This window comes from Coturnix japonica, chromosome 8, assembly GCF_054131305.1.
Source record: "Coturnix japonica strain WE chromosome 8, WE-NBRP24, whole genome shotgun sequence".
Taxonomy (NCBI): Eukaryota; Metazoa; Chordata; class Aves; order Galliformes; family Phasianidae; genus Coturnix; species Coturnix japonica.
Genome location: NC_140670.1, coordinates 4,489,452 through 4,506,714, shown reverse-complemented (window position 1 = coordinate 4,506,714; position 17,263 = coordinate 4,489,452). Strand labels below are relative to the sequence as shown.

The window sequence follows — 17,263 nt, the reverse complement described above, 5'->3', positions numbered from 1 at the left end:
GAGTCTCTTACTGAAAGGAGAAGCAAGATAACTTGAAATTGAAATGACCTGATTATAAATGGAGCAGGGGTACAAACTGAAACTACGTGATTAACTTGCAGTTACATTGGGGTGCTGCAGATGTTCTAGTACTATAAACACCTAAATCAAATCCAGACATCTTTCTGTGTAAGACTTGAATTTAACTTGTTTGCTTTCTTGCTAAGCTGCATTAGAGATGCAGGGGGTGGATGTACATAGCTTTAAGGTCATAAAATATATAAACTGCTGATTTCTGTCTTTTGCCAGTCGAGAGCCTGCACAGATTGCATTGGGTTTGTCAGATCGTTCTACCAAAGTGGGAAGAACTCATTTCTATACTCTGAAGAGGCATTCACCTCTCGGTCCTTTTTTTCCCCAAGTACTGTGAGACAGCTGTCTCTTGTGGTTCCTAATATCTTACAATTTTGGCTGTGTTAGTGTCACAGTACAGTGCCGTTGTTCCTTTTTCATTTGGAATAAGAAAATTTAAAGACTGGTTAACTGTTGCAACAAGGCAGCTAAGCAGCTCTTCCTCTGCTATTAAGGTGTCCGTGATTGATTGAGAAGCAGCAGGGCTGGGAGAGGTGGCAGTAACTGGTTCCAGCAGAATATTTGCCTTGCTGTAGACATCTCCGCTTTGTGTCCTGTGGTCCCAGCTGATGGAATCACTAGCTTTGCTCCATGTCCTCTCTTTGGGATTGGGAGTTTTGTTGGAGGTGACTGTGAGTGGTCAGCATGGGAACAATCTGCTTCCAGGCCAGATGTGGAAGCAGTGCTGGAGCTGAGCAGTGGTGGGCTGTGTTGCCTTGCTCAGCATGGGATACAGAGCTTCTGGTGCTCCTCCACTGTTGTGTAGGACTGCACACTTATCAGAATGTTTTATACTGGGGATTGGAACTGTCAGAACATAGTTTAGGGTATAGAAAATATGTGTAATTGTTGGTTTAATGTGGTAAGGATGGTGAGAAGAGACTCAAGTCTGCTTCTTCTGTGAGGTTCATCTTGTATATACTACAGTTCCTTACCAGCAGAGAGGTTGGCAGTTGTTCTAGCACTGACTTGAAAAAGGGGTAGGCTGTGTTCAAGTTCCCAATTAAGACTATTGTTTTTAATGCCCAGTGCAATAGCTAGCACAGGCTATTGAGAGAGACAAAAATGCATGGGGATGAGAAGTTCTTTTCTTAAAAAATGAAACAAAAAAGCATTTTTGAAACCTTGTACTTCATTCTGTTGCAGCAAGAGGAAGAGTTTGATGTCTTAATTTGCCTGGAATAGGACAGAGAAACTTACTTCTTTGCTGCTCAGAATAACCACGAGTTGAGTCCATCAGATTTGGACATGAGCTGAAATCTGTCTAAATTTTGCTTCCTAAAGTTGATTTTTTCCTTCAAAGATCATCAAGTCCAACTGCCAAACCACTTTAGGGCTAAGCAAAAGTTACAAGAATCATCTCTTCTTACAGGCAGCCCATGCATTGTTTAATGGATTGCAGGCTGTGGTTGTCCCTGTTGGCTGCTGGGGCTCACTGCAAGCTCATGTGCAAGCTGTGCGAAGCATCCCTGTGTTGTGCAGAGCTGAGGAGGGATGATAGCTAGATCTTGTGCAAGTTCTCCTGTGGAAGGGGCACTTATATGTGGTTGATGGCATGTGGGCCCTGCTGTTCGTATTAGGCGAGGAAAGTGTCTTGTATCTGTTGATTGGGACAGCAGAGCTGAGGACACTCCTCAGACTATTGCATGCATGAGATTGTGTGTATTTATGTACCAGCTCTCTAAAGGAAAACTGCTACTCCTTGCAAAGAGATTTCCTGAGAACTTAAGGATAATGAATGGTTTATATATTTACCTGATGTTGAAACGACCTTTTGACATCATTGTATCATCTGTGCTACAGTTTGTTTGCAGTACAAGCCTTATTTTTATTTCAGCTGCGTATCTGAAGCAGCACAGTAATTGTAGGGTGGATCATGTGAGCCATGTTCACATCTTCTGAAGCTTTTTTGAAGCACAAAGAATACCTGAGTGGTGTTGGGCTCCTGTCCATGTTTTTACTTGAAGACTGTTTAATGTTGTTTTAGTAAATAAATACATAAATAATTCTACTGGTCTGAGATAAAAGTGAAAGACTGTGGTGGGCACTTTGTCTGCAAGCTGTGCCATGTGGGTAGTGTTGGGCTGTGCTTACGCAGACTGCTGTAGCTTCTAGAATAATGGCAATCTGCAGGCAAAGCAAAGAGAATCTGAGAATATATGTCTGTATAGTATGTGCTAAAAATTAACTTGCAGCAATCTTGTTACTGTATGTGTGATTCATTTCCATTTCCAAGTATTTTTTTCCTAAAACATTGCCAGGAAAAGGAAGTTGATTTTTCAACACTTGATATGCAAAAGGGTAAGTTGGCATAAGGGACAATGAGGATTTTTGGAGAAGAAAATCTTGTTCTCCCATGACTCACTCTGAATTCTCAGGAGCGTTCCAGCTAATCAGGGATTTTTGGTTAAGTATTATATAAACCCAAGGAATTACACTGAAAGACGTGTGTCAACGAATGCATAAAAAATCAAAGAGTAAACTTAGCTTTTGCCTTCAGAAAACATTAACCCCGGTTGCCCACATGTAAAATGTCAGAATATTTCTATAGGGATGAAACGCTAAAAGTCAGAATAAACGTTACCAGGTAACCAATAGTCTGAAACAACATACAGTGGCAGATGGCTTTTGATGAAGCATAGGGACTTCTTTTGCCATCCTCTGCTGTCAGTAAGAATGCTTGTCAGGAGTCAGATCTGAAGTGATTGTTCAGTGATCATGCTTTTGTTGAGCAATTCATTTTGTATAAATGTCCCTGCTCTTTGGCAGGTGTGCATGGAGCCAACGTGATTGTCTCCAACATGGAGCCGAGCTCAACAGATTCTTACTTGCAATTGGAATTTAATTTGTGTAGATGTGCTGGCTTCTAGCAGAGGTGATTTTCATTCTTTATGAGAAGTGAAGAATATGCACTAAGTGTGACTGTACACAAAAAACAGGAAAAGCAGAGGCAGACTGGAAAGCCATTGTTTCAGTCTGCTGCTGTAAGATGTATTCAGATGTATATCTGAGCTAAGTGAAGAGTATAAAATATACTGGGAAACTCATAGGAATGAGGCTTTTAGATGTCAGAAATGTTTCTTCTTTCTGTGATGTCAGTGTAAGATAATTTCAAAGCAAGAAGATAAGAATAACACATTGCCTTCAAGTGAATAAATACGTATGTGATGTCAAGCTGCTAATTCTCTGTTTGACCATGATCTGTCACTTGCTACTGAAGTCTGCTGCATGGAACATTCTTGTTCCATTCCCTCCTGTTACTGAATTTCTGGGTGTAGTACACCCCCAATATACCTGACTCTGCTCTTTCCATCTGAATTGATGTGACAGTTGCTGAACTACATTTTTCCTTACTCAAGGAACCTCTGAATCACTGTGAGACAGAACACACCTACATCAGTCACACCTCCAGAATGGGTACCTTTCATCTTACTGCATTTCCCCTGTGATGTAATCTTCTCTTGCTTTGTGACTGTTGGGTTCTTTTCCTCATTAATAAGTTTCTAGTATTACCTACTGGAGGGACTTCCATGTCATTCAGAAGTGTGAAAATGCTCCCCCTAGATTTTGGCTTGTAACTGTGTTGATGGAAGAATTTGTGCAACGCTGTTGGTATCGCAGGAAGAATAAAATAGAAGGAAATAATCCATAATACTTGTTCTGTGTTAGAGAGTGAGACTGGCCATTTCTAATGAGCTGCAGGCATTGCAATCATTACAGCCAGCGGGAGTTAAATATTAGAAAGAGAAAGCCTCTAACTTCTTATGAGTCTCGAGGCACCCGATTATTCTTGCAAGTAGTGACCTTAATGTTTCAATTTTTCTTTCAGCTGAGTGTAATGGAGTTTAAAACAGTGAATTTTCTGTGTACCTCAGAATTTCTTTAGTTAAAGAGTTTCTGTTCAGATTCTGAAGCAACTCATCAGTTGGCTTTGGAGAGCAGCCTGCTTAATGATTTGGCACAGGACACGTCCCTAAATACTTTTCTATCTATGAACTGTCCATTGTGATTCACAGTGTGTGTAGGCTTGTATACATGGAAGATTTGAGATTTAGAGTAAGGCTTTTGAGAATGGCATTAAAGTGATGAGAGTGATCAACAACAGATAAGCCCATGATGGTAAGAAGGAGAAAATAACTTCTTAATGCAAGGAAATATCATTTGAGTCCGTGTTAGCAAATATGTGGTAATAATCTTCATCTGCTATATTTACTGCTAATGGGAGTTTTGCTTGCAGCTTCCCATGCTCTGCGGTTAAGAATGACTCTCCTTTTTAATGTCGTTTTAACATGATTTTCTTCTCATTTCATTACTTATTGTAGATCACCAAAATTACTGGTTTTCAAACTTTAACACGGTCAGGTAATAAAACTTAATAAAAACAGGAAACATATATAAGTCCTTGCTAATGCATCCTAATGCTGCAAATGTTAGATTAGCCATTACTTTACCCTTGAATGATTAACTTAAACTTTTCTTTATGGAAATGAAGATGATCTCATGGTGTGATGAAAATGTGTTTCATCTGGACTCTTAGTAGCTCTTCCAGCTTTGTGAAATTATTTTCTTAGATGGATATAACATAACCTCCCACATAACTAATCTAGATATGAAGCTCTTTTCCACGGTCTACGAGCGATTTAGCCCTTAGTATAAGACAGTGTGGTAAGGGAGTTCAGTGAGGGTAGCAGTTTCTTTAATGGTAATTATAATAGTCTTAAATCCTTATTACTACCCAGCAGCTGCCCAGTTATGGCCCAGGAGTCATTATCTTAGCAGTAGCGAACTGTTGCTCTTGTCCTTCCCACATCTGGCTGCTGAATGCCCTGCTGATTTGAATGAGACTGTGGTCAGTTGAAATCCTGACCACTGTCAAATTCATGAAATAGGGTCACGCAATGCGGTCACCCTTTGTATTCAAACAGCTGTAACAAAAGAGAGGTTTTAGTCTTCCTTCATAAGGAAATATCTCTTCAGTGACAGTTCTCTGTGAGCATGCTTGCAATCAGTTCCTTTGTGACAGCACCAAGTAGCTCTTGAATCCATTGACTAGCTGCAAAACCATTTGATGGTTCTGTAGAAACCCTAGAAGCCATCTAGAATGATACATGTAGCTGCTGGCCAACTGGCCACTTAGGATTTGTAGGTCTCTGTGCTGGCCACAACACGCTACCTTTGCTCATCTGAGCTTTGGGTTTCATTAACTTCATTCCTTAGGTGTTCTCTTGCAAAGCATAGCGACACAGTTCTGAGATGCTGGCAGTGGTTTGGGAATCTGCTTTCATCGTGCACATAAGGCAAGGAGTAGTGTAACTGGAAGGAATAAATGCAGTAGGCTTTTATCAAGGAGCAGTGTTGTAGGCTTGCACAGAGGGGAAATCTAAACGTATTACTTAATTTTGAAATGCAGGAATGTGCAAAAATATATAGGAAGAAAGTAACAACTTTAATATCATAGTGAAAAGATGATCTTGTATGGGAATTGTTAGCTGATGGCTTGAAGTGGTGATTGAGCACCTGGTGAAGGGGTGAGGCTGGCCCAGGCAGATTGCTTGCACCTGTGTTCCCCTGGAGACCAGAAGGGATGGTCTCTGTGATGCTGTATTCTATTCTGTGACTCACAGTGGGGTCCCTCAGGGCTCATATGAGGGCCAGCCACTGAAGGGAGAGCATCTCTTGGACCTGGGCTGCTTGCTGAGCAGTGCTGTGTGGCCAGAGAGCCCAGTCATCAGTTGGGTGAGTTCAGCTCATCTCTCTATATCTGACTGTTGACACATCTGTGAATGCTTTGCCTGGAACTGCCAAGAACCTGTCAGAAGTAGTTTCACTTCTTCATAAGCAAAACGTGATCTGAAGAGCAGATTCTTGTAAAGTATTAAAAATTATAGAGTTAAAAGAATAGAACATGTGTTGATTAACAGATTTAAATAGAAAAAGCTCACATTTACAGCCTCATCAAAATGACCAAATCTCAGGGAACAGGTAGTTTTCGTATTAGATTTCCAGTGTTAACCTCTGGCTACACTGTCTTATGCTTTTTCAGCCCTAATTTGTCGCTTCCTGTTTAATTTCAGAGAAACATGTTGGGTCGCTGAGGGAACCAGAAGCAGCAAAGCCAGTGGCCATGATTTTGAAAGACTTTTCTGATTCCATGCCATCCTGTGGAGGTGTGAGGTGAGTAAGGAATGGGTACTTGGGTAGAGAAACTTTGATAACCCCTTCTCTCAAGGTGCCTTGGGTGGGTGACTGAGCAGTTTTGAGGTAGTAGTGCATTTATTTTGCTGTTCATTTCAGCTTAGTACATGGTTCAGAGAGAGGGACAACATCAGAAGTGCCGTCCCAGGTAACCTATCCAGTGAGATAAGTTCAGATAATCAAAGATGTTATATACTCTCTATATATACTCCATAGGCTTGGGCCAGAAGGTTTGAATGCAAGTTGAGAAATCAGTCATTCTTCCTACACGTTTCTGGAAGCACGTCTCATCTGTAAGCAACTGATGGATGCAGCATCACAAAAATAATGCGATTTCACTCTTGCCTCAAAAGGCTTCTAAACTGGTGTAATACCTTTTTGAAATGTACTAATGGAACTCAGGCATTAGGCACATTATGCTGGTTATTTTGTGTTTTGCAGTATGTTGAAGATCCAGTAACCTACCATAACAAATCTATTTGAAGTTCAAAAACTTACTCTTTCACAGTGAAGTATAGCAAGGGATTTTGTGACCAACTTACAACAGTAGGATACAACAGTAATCAGATTTTGAATGTCTTTTTCACCTCTCTTCTGTTGTACACATAGTTGATAAATGACCATTGTAATAGGATCTAGTGTCTTATTCAACCACCCTGCAGACAGGTGAATTATTCTTTTTATTGTGAGAAACTGACCAAGTGTGTGCTTGGATATTAGAAAAATCCATGTTAATTATTCAGAGGATCAAGTAACAATAAATATGTAGAGCTGTGTGAGATTTGATTATCAATTGTATGTCATCAGTGTTCAGGGTCAGCTCATGAGCATTGCACCTTCTTTACCACCTCTATTCTCTCTTTTGATTTTCATTGGTTTAGTGTTCTGGGTGCCTTTGTAAAATATTATTGCAACGTATGTAGATCAAGGCTGCTGGTCCTCAATTCAAGTATGTAGCTTGATTTGTTTGTGTTTTTTGTTTTTGTTTTTTTTTTTTTTTGAGGCAGATACCTTATTCTTTTTCTAACTTGTGTTTTTAGTTAAAGAATTAGGGAAAATACTGGCAAAATAGTTACAAATTGTATATTTCCTTATGTTATGTTTAGTGTTCATCTAGAAGCTGTTGTGTTGACTCCAGTCAATTCTGTGTAGGACGATGCTTTGTCATTTGCTGAGCAGATTAGCTCTTAAAAGTGAGCTGTCATGTAAGGCTGACAATGTATCTGACTGTGCCGGACACTACAACAGCCTGCATGGCCTATCAAAGCTTGCAGGCATCAACCTTGTTTTATAAACCAAATATAAACTGCATGAGATTGTGCTAGTGTAGATGTAGCAAACGAGATGGGTGTGAGCCAGAAGTTTTCTGAAGACGTTTGATGATCATTATCAGTACCCCTGAAAACTTAAGATGCACTAAAGTAGAGCCAGGGAGGAGGTGTGTATCTGATCCTTAAGTGGGAAGAAAGTTCGGTGTCTCTGGTGCCTGAAAGCCAGTACCAGTACATTGGACCAGACTGTTTTCTTTAGCAGCCGCGTGATGGTATCTGTGATTTTTGAAACAGCAAAATGATTCTCTTGGAAATCAGTTTCTAATCTAACCCATTTAACCATTTGTGTTTGCAGCCAGGAATATATTGAAAGTAAAAACAAAACATGGTTAAATCGTAATGTTTTCTTTGTGTTCTTATTAGCAAGTTTTGTTTCTGCAGACTAATATTAAGCTAGAGACTATGAATATTGTTACCCCTTCAACGATGCTTGTATTGTAAGTATTTTCTGTGTTCTGTCATGTGAGGTTTCACCGTGAGATTAGATTAATTCAATTTCTAAACTTCAAAAGAAAGAACATCAGGGTGCTGCTGAAGTAGATTCAGTCCAGCACTTTTGGTATGAGGTGGTTTAAGGAGAGAAGAATAGTAGTGAGCAAATGACACTAATGATGCCAGCCACTGCAATTTTGTTTAGCTCTGTGTTTTCCTTCAAGGGTGGTAAGTAATGTTTCTGACCATTAAATATCAGAAATACTGTGTCTGCAGTGATGGTGCTAAGAGACCTTAGTGGAATTCTTTTTTACCTTGAATCTCAGTAGTATATGCCTCTAATTCTATCCACTTATTTATTTATCTTCAGTACTGGGTTGTTCAGTTCCTGTCCTTCACATTCCCAAGGCCTGCTGTGTCCTAGAGCTGTGTGTTGTAGTAATACTTTGGATGAAATGTTGTTATTACAGGTAGTAAAACAAATCGTTGATTGGAAAAGACTGAGTTGGTTGTCTTGTGGTTCCTTCCTTTCAGGAAGAACATCTTCTAATATCTTTATCGAAATGAAATGTTGTTTATAGCACTGGGCTCTTAGGAATTGAATTATCCTAAAAATGCCTACAAGCTAACCAATATTACACTGTTTTCAGAGAACAGACTAACAGGTATTATGATTTTGTATAGGACAAAATCAAGATCATCATTTAATCTGTGTGGTGTTACTTTGCTGTCTTCAGAACCCAGATAAGCTTTATGGATTTGCCTCAAGCTAAAGAGATCTCTCCTGCTTCTCAGGACTTTCAGGTCACTGTAAATATTGCATTGGTTTGGAGTACTCCATGCTTGCTTCTAGGGATTGGGAAAGCAAATATAATGCCCTGTTTTGGGCATGTATATTGCAGAGCAAAATGGCACCTTGAACAGGTCATCTGGAAGGCAGAGATTAAGAAATCACCAATAACTCATCCTTTAGCCTCCCAGAAACACATTCCGGTAATGTTTTGTTACTTCTCGTGGGGAAAACTATGCTAATCCCTTCTCAGAGTTCCTAGTGGGAACAAACGGTCGGTAAGGATAAACTCTGTCCCCTACAATGACAGAGGGAATTATAGCTCCATTAATGTCAATACTGGGCCAGCGAGCAAAATATCCTTACTAATCCCAATTAACAGGCGAATGGTTTTGAATATCTTGGCACAGCATCATGCCTTTTGAAAACAGAGTGAAATCTTGTGTCCGTACGAGCCTGATGATGTAATATTGATCCTTACTATGACCTTTTGCCAAGCACTGGCCTAAAGATCAGCTAGCCAAAAGGTGAGGGCAGGCAGGATACAGATGCTGCAGCCAATTGAGCTACCGGAGGTCCCAGCAGTGCAGCTGCCCACACCCATTGTAGAGGCTGCCCTTCCCTCAGCTCAGTGCATGGGGGGTGGAGGGTGGGGAATACCTTCAAGCCAAGTGAGTTAAGCTAAAAATACTTTCTCTCATACTTCAGTACAAAACAGCGTGTTCTTGCAACGTGACCTAAGTATGGCCTTGTACAAAACCTGACCTTCTTCTCTATGTGAGGCATACGATTTACTGTAGTTTGAGATAGCCATTACATTATTTGTCCTTGTTTTAGATAATGAATTGAGTCAGCTTGTTATACTTGCTGTTTATTCCTTCCCATTCATAGAAAAAGAACGAGTTCTGTCTTTTTAGCTGCAATGCAGTGCATGATCTTCACTTTTTCTCCTTGGCTTTTCATAACAATTTTTAGAATAGAAAACAAGAGCTTATTGTCTGTTACTTAAAAAATGGATCTCCCTATTGATCTGCAAATAAATAGCAGCCTCAGAATATTTAACGATGCTTATTGTGCTTATGGTGTGCAACAAAAAGTATTCATCTGTCATTGCCACCCCTGATATCTTTTTCATGGAGTCGTAATTCAATGCTATTTCTCTCCAGAAGTTATAAAAGCATTTAAGAAATAGGAGTAACTGTTCCATGCAGCTCAAAGGCGTTGTCAGAGCATACAGAGCACAGAGTGCATTTGTGTTCTATGCTGGGCTAATGCTGGCTTGTGTCCTGATGTTTTGAAGTATATTTGCACATACACAAGAGAGCCAAAGAGCTTCTGAAAACACCACATTGAGAAAGGAAGCAAGGATTTTCTATCAGAACTTCGATATAGGTGAAAGTGAAGTGTTATAAGTGTGTGTGTTTACACGCACTCAGATGGGATGTAGACATAGGGAACACTTAATGTCCTGGAGTATTGTCTAAGGATGTGACTTTCTGATTAATTGTATAGTTCTTGTGTAACCCACATCATGAAATCACTGGAAAGTGTGCCGTCCAACTACAGTGTGCACAGAAGCTCTATTTAGGACTAGAAAAATCCCATCATTTATCATGAGATTTAACTGTTGGCCATATGCAAAGGTATATATGCGTGTATGCTTTGAACACTTTTGTCTTTAATTCTCTGACGTTTCCAGCTATCATAGAGAATATATCGAGTGCTGTCCCTTCTGTTTGACACCATAGCTTTCATCTATAATTTATCATTTCTCAGAAATGCTGTTTCAATTTCACCTTGTTTCCAAGTCTTATTTCAAAATGACAGCAGTAATGGGTACAAAAACACCTGCTTTTGTTGAAACAGAACACACACATAGGTCACCTACTTCTTACCAAGCTTCTTTAAGCAGACTTGCCTAAGGAACCTTCTGAGCATGCTGATGTTAGGATTAGCAGTTCACCTGCTTAAGCTTTGGTTCTTTTATCTGCCAAACTTTCAGTGCCTTAAATTAACTAAAAGGTATTTAAGAACTTAATCTGAATTTTCTGGCCAAGCACACCAGTATGTTTTCCTTTATGAGCCAACTTCACACTGTATTGCATTATGGCAGTTTTAAAATGGAAGTCCATGTAATGTTTGCTGAGGACACACTTAATAATCATTACTTTCAGAAATATGCTGTCTAGAGCCCAAGAGACCAGACCTCATTTAAGACATGTAATGCAGCAAACAGGATAGGAAGGGTACCATGAAAAAGGAAAGGTGCTGGTTAATCTCTTCAGGTGATGCTGTAGACTTCTCTAACTTGGAGAGTGTCTCTTATCATAACTCACAGTTCAGTATTTTACAGGTAGCTCATTTTCTTTGGGCTGCCCATTCCTGTTTTGTGCAACTCCAAATATATCAGAGCATGCATCGCTTCTTAAGAAAATGCCACAGTAAGAGGTGGAATGTCAGTTTCCATCTGGTACTTCTGAACACCAATCCACGGAACTTAATATTGTCATCAATTTATAAGCAATGAGCCGATAATGTTCCAATTAGAAACTTTTATTAATTGTAGCGGGTAAAACAAAAAGGCAATTCAGCGCTGGGCGACAGGGGAATCACCGTTCCTCCAACTGCCGCACCTTCCCGTCCCTTGCAACTTCTTTTGTAAGGTCCATCCCGAGTGTATTGTCCTTTAATTGGTCGGTCGTGATCGTGCCACTTGGTGTGTCGTTCCTTGGTTGGTCCTTCCGTGAAACTTTGTATCCATCGGGGCGCGCTTTGCCTGCAACTATGCAGAGTACACAATCCACCCACAAAACCAGAGTGTTCTGCAACCCCTGTGGCCCCCATATTCCACCATCACATCCCGGTCCTAATGAACAAGCACTCCACCACAATGCTACTACATCCCGGTCTTAATGAGCAAACATTTTATCACAGTCCCCCCTTTTCTTTTATTGTACTATTTTGTTTTGCTCATTAAACCGTTTTAGTTCTTGTCGACTCCTGGGCTCTTTTTCTTTGTTCTAACTGTTTTCTTAGTTCAGCCATTGTATCTATTGCTACCCCCGTTTGATCAGCGTAGGTGCAACATTGTTCTTTAAGAGCCACACATTGTCCCCCTTGCTGCAATAGGAGAAGATCCAACCCCCTTCTATTTTGTAACACTACTTCTGATGGGACCACTTAAATGGCTCATGTGTCTGTACCTCTGTACCCCAACCCTCATTAATGAGACTTAATATTATTATCAATTGAGCTAGTTTTAGATAGGCAGTTTTCCCACTGCAGTAGTGAGTCTTTAATTGTTCAGGGGAGTTATTTCCAGTCTTGGGGTATCTTCTGGATTCTAAATCTTTGGATTCATTCATAATGGAGCAGACCCCTCCACATGTTTTATCTCCTCTGCCTCGCCCATCGACTCGGTTGCCTCGAGCCATGGGGTGTATAATCTTCTCGGCAGCAAGAGTATTCTTCAGGAGGGGCTGGTTTTGCTTCCCTTTTAAGTGGGTCTTTGGGGTACTGCACCCTATTCTTTTTCCCACTGGTTATACACTTAAGTGATGCTGGTAAGGATCTAAATTCACCCCCAGGTTTACCCCCTTCTATTAAAATTTCCACGGCCACTCTGAAGGCTAATAACCAATTTGTGTATCCCTGTTTCCGCAGTGGGTCCACTACCTTTCTAAAACATATCCCAACAGTTGCATTCACAATAGTCAAAATATTCCCTTCTACATTAAATTCTATACTGATACGTTTATACAATCATTGTTAATTCATGTTCTCATTTTCCTTGACGGAGGGTTTCGTGACAGTTTTACTTTCAAATCACCCGCTGGACTAGTGACTCTCCATTCGTGATTTTGTACTGGACCCTTAACACGACTAGCATGTGTCCATCCTTTTTCAGCAGTTCTGATGGCAGTATTGGTAGTCAATAATACCAGATAGGGACCTTCCCAGCGAGGCTGCAGTGTGGTTTCTCTCCAGGTCTTTATCAGAACCCAATCTCCAGGCTTTATTCGATGGAGGGTAATGTCCAGAGGGGGTCTTTGAGTCAATTGTCCCTTTTTCCACAATTCCTGTTTATACTTAACTATATTTGGAATCGGTATAGATAGTGCCCTCTTTTCCCTGTAATCTTTTTAGTGCCTGTAAAACAGCATACAGCTCGCAAGCTTAAGCTGACCAAGTGTTACTCAAGGGTCCTGATTCCAATACCCGGAGGGTCTTTCCATCTACTATTGCATAACCTGATCTTCTCTTTCCCTCCACTACTCTAGAGGATCCATCCACAAATAATTTTTCCCCTTCTCTTAATTCTTCTTCTTCTAAATCTGGTCTGATTTTTGTTTGTTCTTCTATCGTATGTAAACAGTTATGAATGAGTCCCACATTTTCGGGTTTTCCATATAAGAATTCTGCAGGATTCTGGAGACTTGTGGTCTCCAGGGTTAAGTTAGGGGCTTCCAGTAAGATACCCTCATACTTTAGAAGACGAGAATCAGATATCCATTTTTCAGCTTTTTGTTGGAGCACATTTCTAATATTGTGGGGAGATAGTACCTTTATATTGCTGTTAAAAGTAATTTTCCTGGCTTCTTCTACCAATAACGCACACCCAACAATTGCTTGTAAGCAAGTGGGCCATCCTCGGCTCACAGGGTCTAATAATTTTGACAAATATCCAACGGGTTTCTTCTTCCCTGCCCAATCCTGTGTTAAAACCCCATACGCTGTACCACTGTCTATGTTAACGAATAAATAAAAGGGTCTTTTTAAGTCAGGCAGGCTCAAGACAGGGGCATTGATGAGATCCTCCTTCAGCTTTTGTAGATTCTCTTCATCTTGTCTATCCCACTTTATTAATCCATCGGTACTGAGCTTTTGATATAGAAACTTTACTTTACTGCTATAATTTTCAATCCATTGTCTACAATATCCCACTAATCCCAGCAATTGTCTTATTTGTCTCTTATTGTTTGGCGACTTCAGGGACAATATTCCTTGTATCCTTTCAGGATCTATCTTCTTTTCTCCTTTACTCAGGTAATGCCCTAGATATCTAACCTCCTCTTCCACAAATTGCAATTTCCTTTTTGATACTTCAAGTCCTTTCAGTCCCAAAAAGTTCAGCAATTTAATACTTTCTTTCCGAACCTTTCCCTCATCCTCTCCAGCAATTAATAGATCATCTACATACTGTATTAATTTGGTATCAGGATCTAGCTGATACTCTTGCAGGATCTGTTCTAGGGCTTGCCCAAACAAATTAGGGGATTCTGTGAAGCCTTGGGGGAGTACAGTCCACCTTAATTGCTGTTTTCTGTTAGTATCTGGGTCTTCCCACTCAAATGCAAAAAAATCGCGGCATGTCTCATCTAAAGGGCAAGCCCAAAAAGCATCTTTTAAGTCTATGACACTATACCACAAGTTGTCGGGCCCTAATTTACTTAGCAATGTATAGGGATTAGCTACAACTGGGAACCTAGATACAGTGCGCTTGTTAATTTCCCTCAGATCATGAACCAACCGATATGTTCCATCAGGTTTCTTTACCGGTAATATAGGGGTATTAAATGGGGACATACAGGGTTCCAGTAATCCTTTGCTCACTAATCTATCTATTTCTGGTTTGAGACCCCTCCTTCCTTCCAGGGAAATAGGATATTGTTTTATTTTTACTGGGATTTCAGGATTCTTGATTTTTACCGTGAAAGGGGGTATTTTTAGTTGTCCCACACTCTCGGGGGTATACCAGACATCAGAATTGATCTCTTGTTCATCCTCTACCCTAAGAGGGCAGAGTTTGATTCTCAATTCTTTATTCTCTACTTCTAGTCCTATGCCTAATGCAATAATCAGATCCCGTCCTAACAAATTGAACTCCGCTTCAGGCAGTATCAAGAAATCACCCAACCCCACTTTGGACTCTGCTTCTATCATTACATTTTTAACTATTCCTACTGTAAAAGGTTCTCCCTTTGCTCCTATTACTTTGGTAGTTTCCCGGGAAGGTTTGCATCCGAGGGGGATCTGTTGTATAGTAGACCTTTCTGCTCCTGAATCTACTAGAAACTCTACCTCCTCAGCTTGGGGACCAATTTTCAATTTTATCAAGGGCTCCTGTTGTTTCTGGGTCCCCAATATATAGAGCCCCTGACACCCCTAGTCTTCTTGGAAGGACTTTTCGTCTCTCATTCTAATCCTGCAGTCCCTCTTCATGTGTCCCTTTTTCCTGCAATAATAGCATATTCTCTCCTCCTCCCTGTTTTCAGGCTTCCTAAATTTTTGCTGTCCTGGAATTCGATTTTGCGTCCATCCCCCCATTTTCCTTTCCAATTCCCTACTTTCTCTGACCGCTGCTACCATCATCCTAACCTGCCTATTATGTCTTTCTTCCTCCCTTCTTACATATACCTTCTGAGCTTCCCTCAAAAGTTCATCAAGCCCCCGATCCTGCCAATTTTCTATCTTTTCTAGTTTCTTGCGGATATCTTCCCAAGCCTTAGCTACGAACTGTGTTTTGAGCAGAGCCTGGCCTATCGGTGTATCGGGATCCAATCCTGAATATAGTTGTAAATTCTTGCGTAACCTTTCTAGCCATTCAGTGGGTGTTTCCTCCTTCTTTTGTCTTTCATTAAAAGCTTTATTTATATTCTGACCTCTTGGGACTGCCTCCCTAATGCCCTGGATAATGATAGTTTGCAGGTCCTGCATGTGAGTCCTATGATGTTGATTTTGATGGTCCCATTGCGGATTCTGTAAGGGCCATTTAATATCCGCAGCGGGCCCGTGGGCATGTTGAGCATCCCAAATGCGCATCCCTGCACGCCTAATCATACCTCTCTCTTCTGCTGTGAACAGTATACTTAGAATAGATTGTAGTTCCTCCCAGGTATAAACATTTGGCCCTAAGAACTGATCTACTCTGTCTGCCACCCCCAGGGGATCTTCTAGTATATTACCCATTTCCTTCTTAAAATCTCTAACATCCCCTGAATTTAAGGGCACTGATATAAACCCCATCTGAGGTTGTGGACCTCCCATGGGCATTTCTCTTAAAGGGTAGAGGTTATTTTGTCGTGCCTTTGCCCGTGTCACAGGCCCTCCCCCTTCTATCTTTTGTACTTCCGCCTCTCTCGAATCCATCTGCCCATGATCCAACTGAAGAGGAGAAGGTAGGGGAATTGCTGGTGGTAAAGCATATGGTGGGGGTCCCACTAAGGCCTCCTCTTCCCTTCGGGGTTTACGTTTTTCGACATCTTTTTCTTTTCGTGTCAAATTAAAAATGGGGACTCCTAAACCCTCTGGGCGAGTGACCCATACTGCTGCATAGTCACTTTCTTCTTGATTGAAAGGGGTTTTGGAGTTTACCCAAAAATTTAATTGCTGTTGTACCCAATCTTCATTAGAACCATACTTAGGCCACCATACTTCCGGGCCAATTTGTTGTCCGCTCCAAATTTCTATACAATAATAAATCATCTTTGCTTTATCTTTATTTCTTGTTCCTGGATAGTGCGTCCAGGCAATTAGCATGAACCCTAGAGGTGAGTCCTTAGGAATGGATGGTCGTTTAGAAGGGGTGGGTGGTTTAGTTTTACACTGCCCCATCTCGTTCTTTACTTCTTGCTCTCTTGTTTTATTCAACGTCTGTAGCTCCCCCTAGTGCCCGTAGCTCTAGGAGAACACCTAAATAATAATCATCCCTAGTGCCCGTAGCTCTAGGGGAACACCTAAATAATAATCATCCCTAGTGCCCGTAGCTCTAGGGGAACACCTCAATAATAATCATCCCTAGTGCCCGTAGCTCTAGGGGAACACCTAAATAATAATCATCCCTAGTGCCCGTAGCTCTAGGGGAACACCTAAATAATAATCATCCCTAGTGCCCGTAGCTCTAGGGGAACACCTCAATAATAATCATCCCTAGTGCCCGTAGCTCTAGGGGAACACCTAAATAATAATCATCCCTAGTGCCCGTAGCTCTAGGGGAATACCAAAGAATAACCCTCCATAGAGCCCGTAGCCCTAGGGGTTGTGGTGGTGAAAGGGTCCCGCTTATACCCTGTACCCACCCTTCGGCGTGCCCTCACTCAGTGTTGCATTCACTCGCTTCCCCCAGGTCGTGGCCCACGCCCTCGCGGGCAATGGGAACCGCACTACTGTGGGGTCCACACTCGCTCGGGTTAGTGCCGGCTGCCGGCCCCCCTTCACAAGCACACAACACTCGCCACACGCCGGATTCCCAACCCAGACCGGACTATACTCACCTGTCCTGCGTCTTCGTCCGGACTTTCGTGCACGAAATTTAAAGGGTTAACCGGTTTTTCCTTGCCTTTGTGTTTTAAATTTCGGATCGTCGGCGGGAGTAGGGCGGGAGGATAGGAGCCGAGGCCGCCTA

The 17,263-nt window shown here is 41.3% G+C and overlaps 1 long non-coding RNA gene across 2 annotated transcripts in view; it reads left to right on the top strand.

Annotated features, from left to right (window-relative positions):
* Positions 1-17,263, top strand: part of LOC107315642 (uncharacterized) — a 433,990-nt gene that overhangs the window by 161,383 nt on the left and 255,344 nt on the right. The window contains exons 1-2 of one of the 2 annotated variants that reach the window (XR_014948846.1): positions 5,764-5,847; positions 6,186-6,285. This is a non-coding gene — a long non-coding RNA (uncharacterized LOC107315642). Of the gene's footprint in view, positions 1-5,763; positions 5,848-6,185; positions 6,286-17,263 lie in introns of those variants that run through there. The other variant, XR_014948845.1, reaches the window with a different exon arrangement.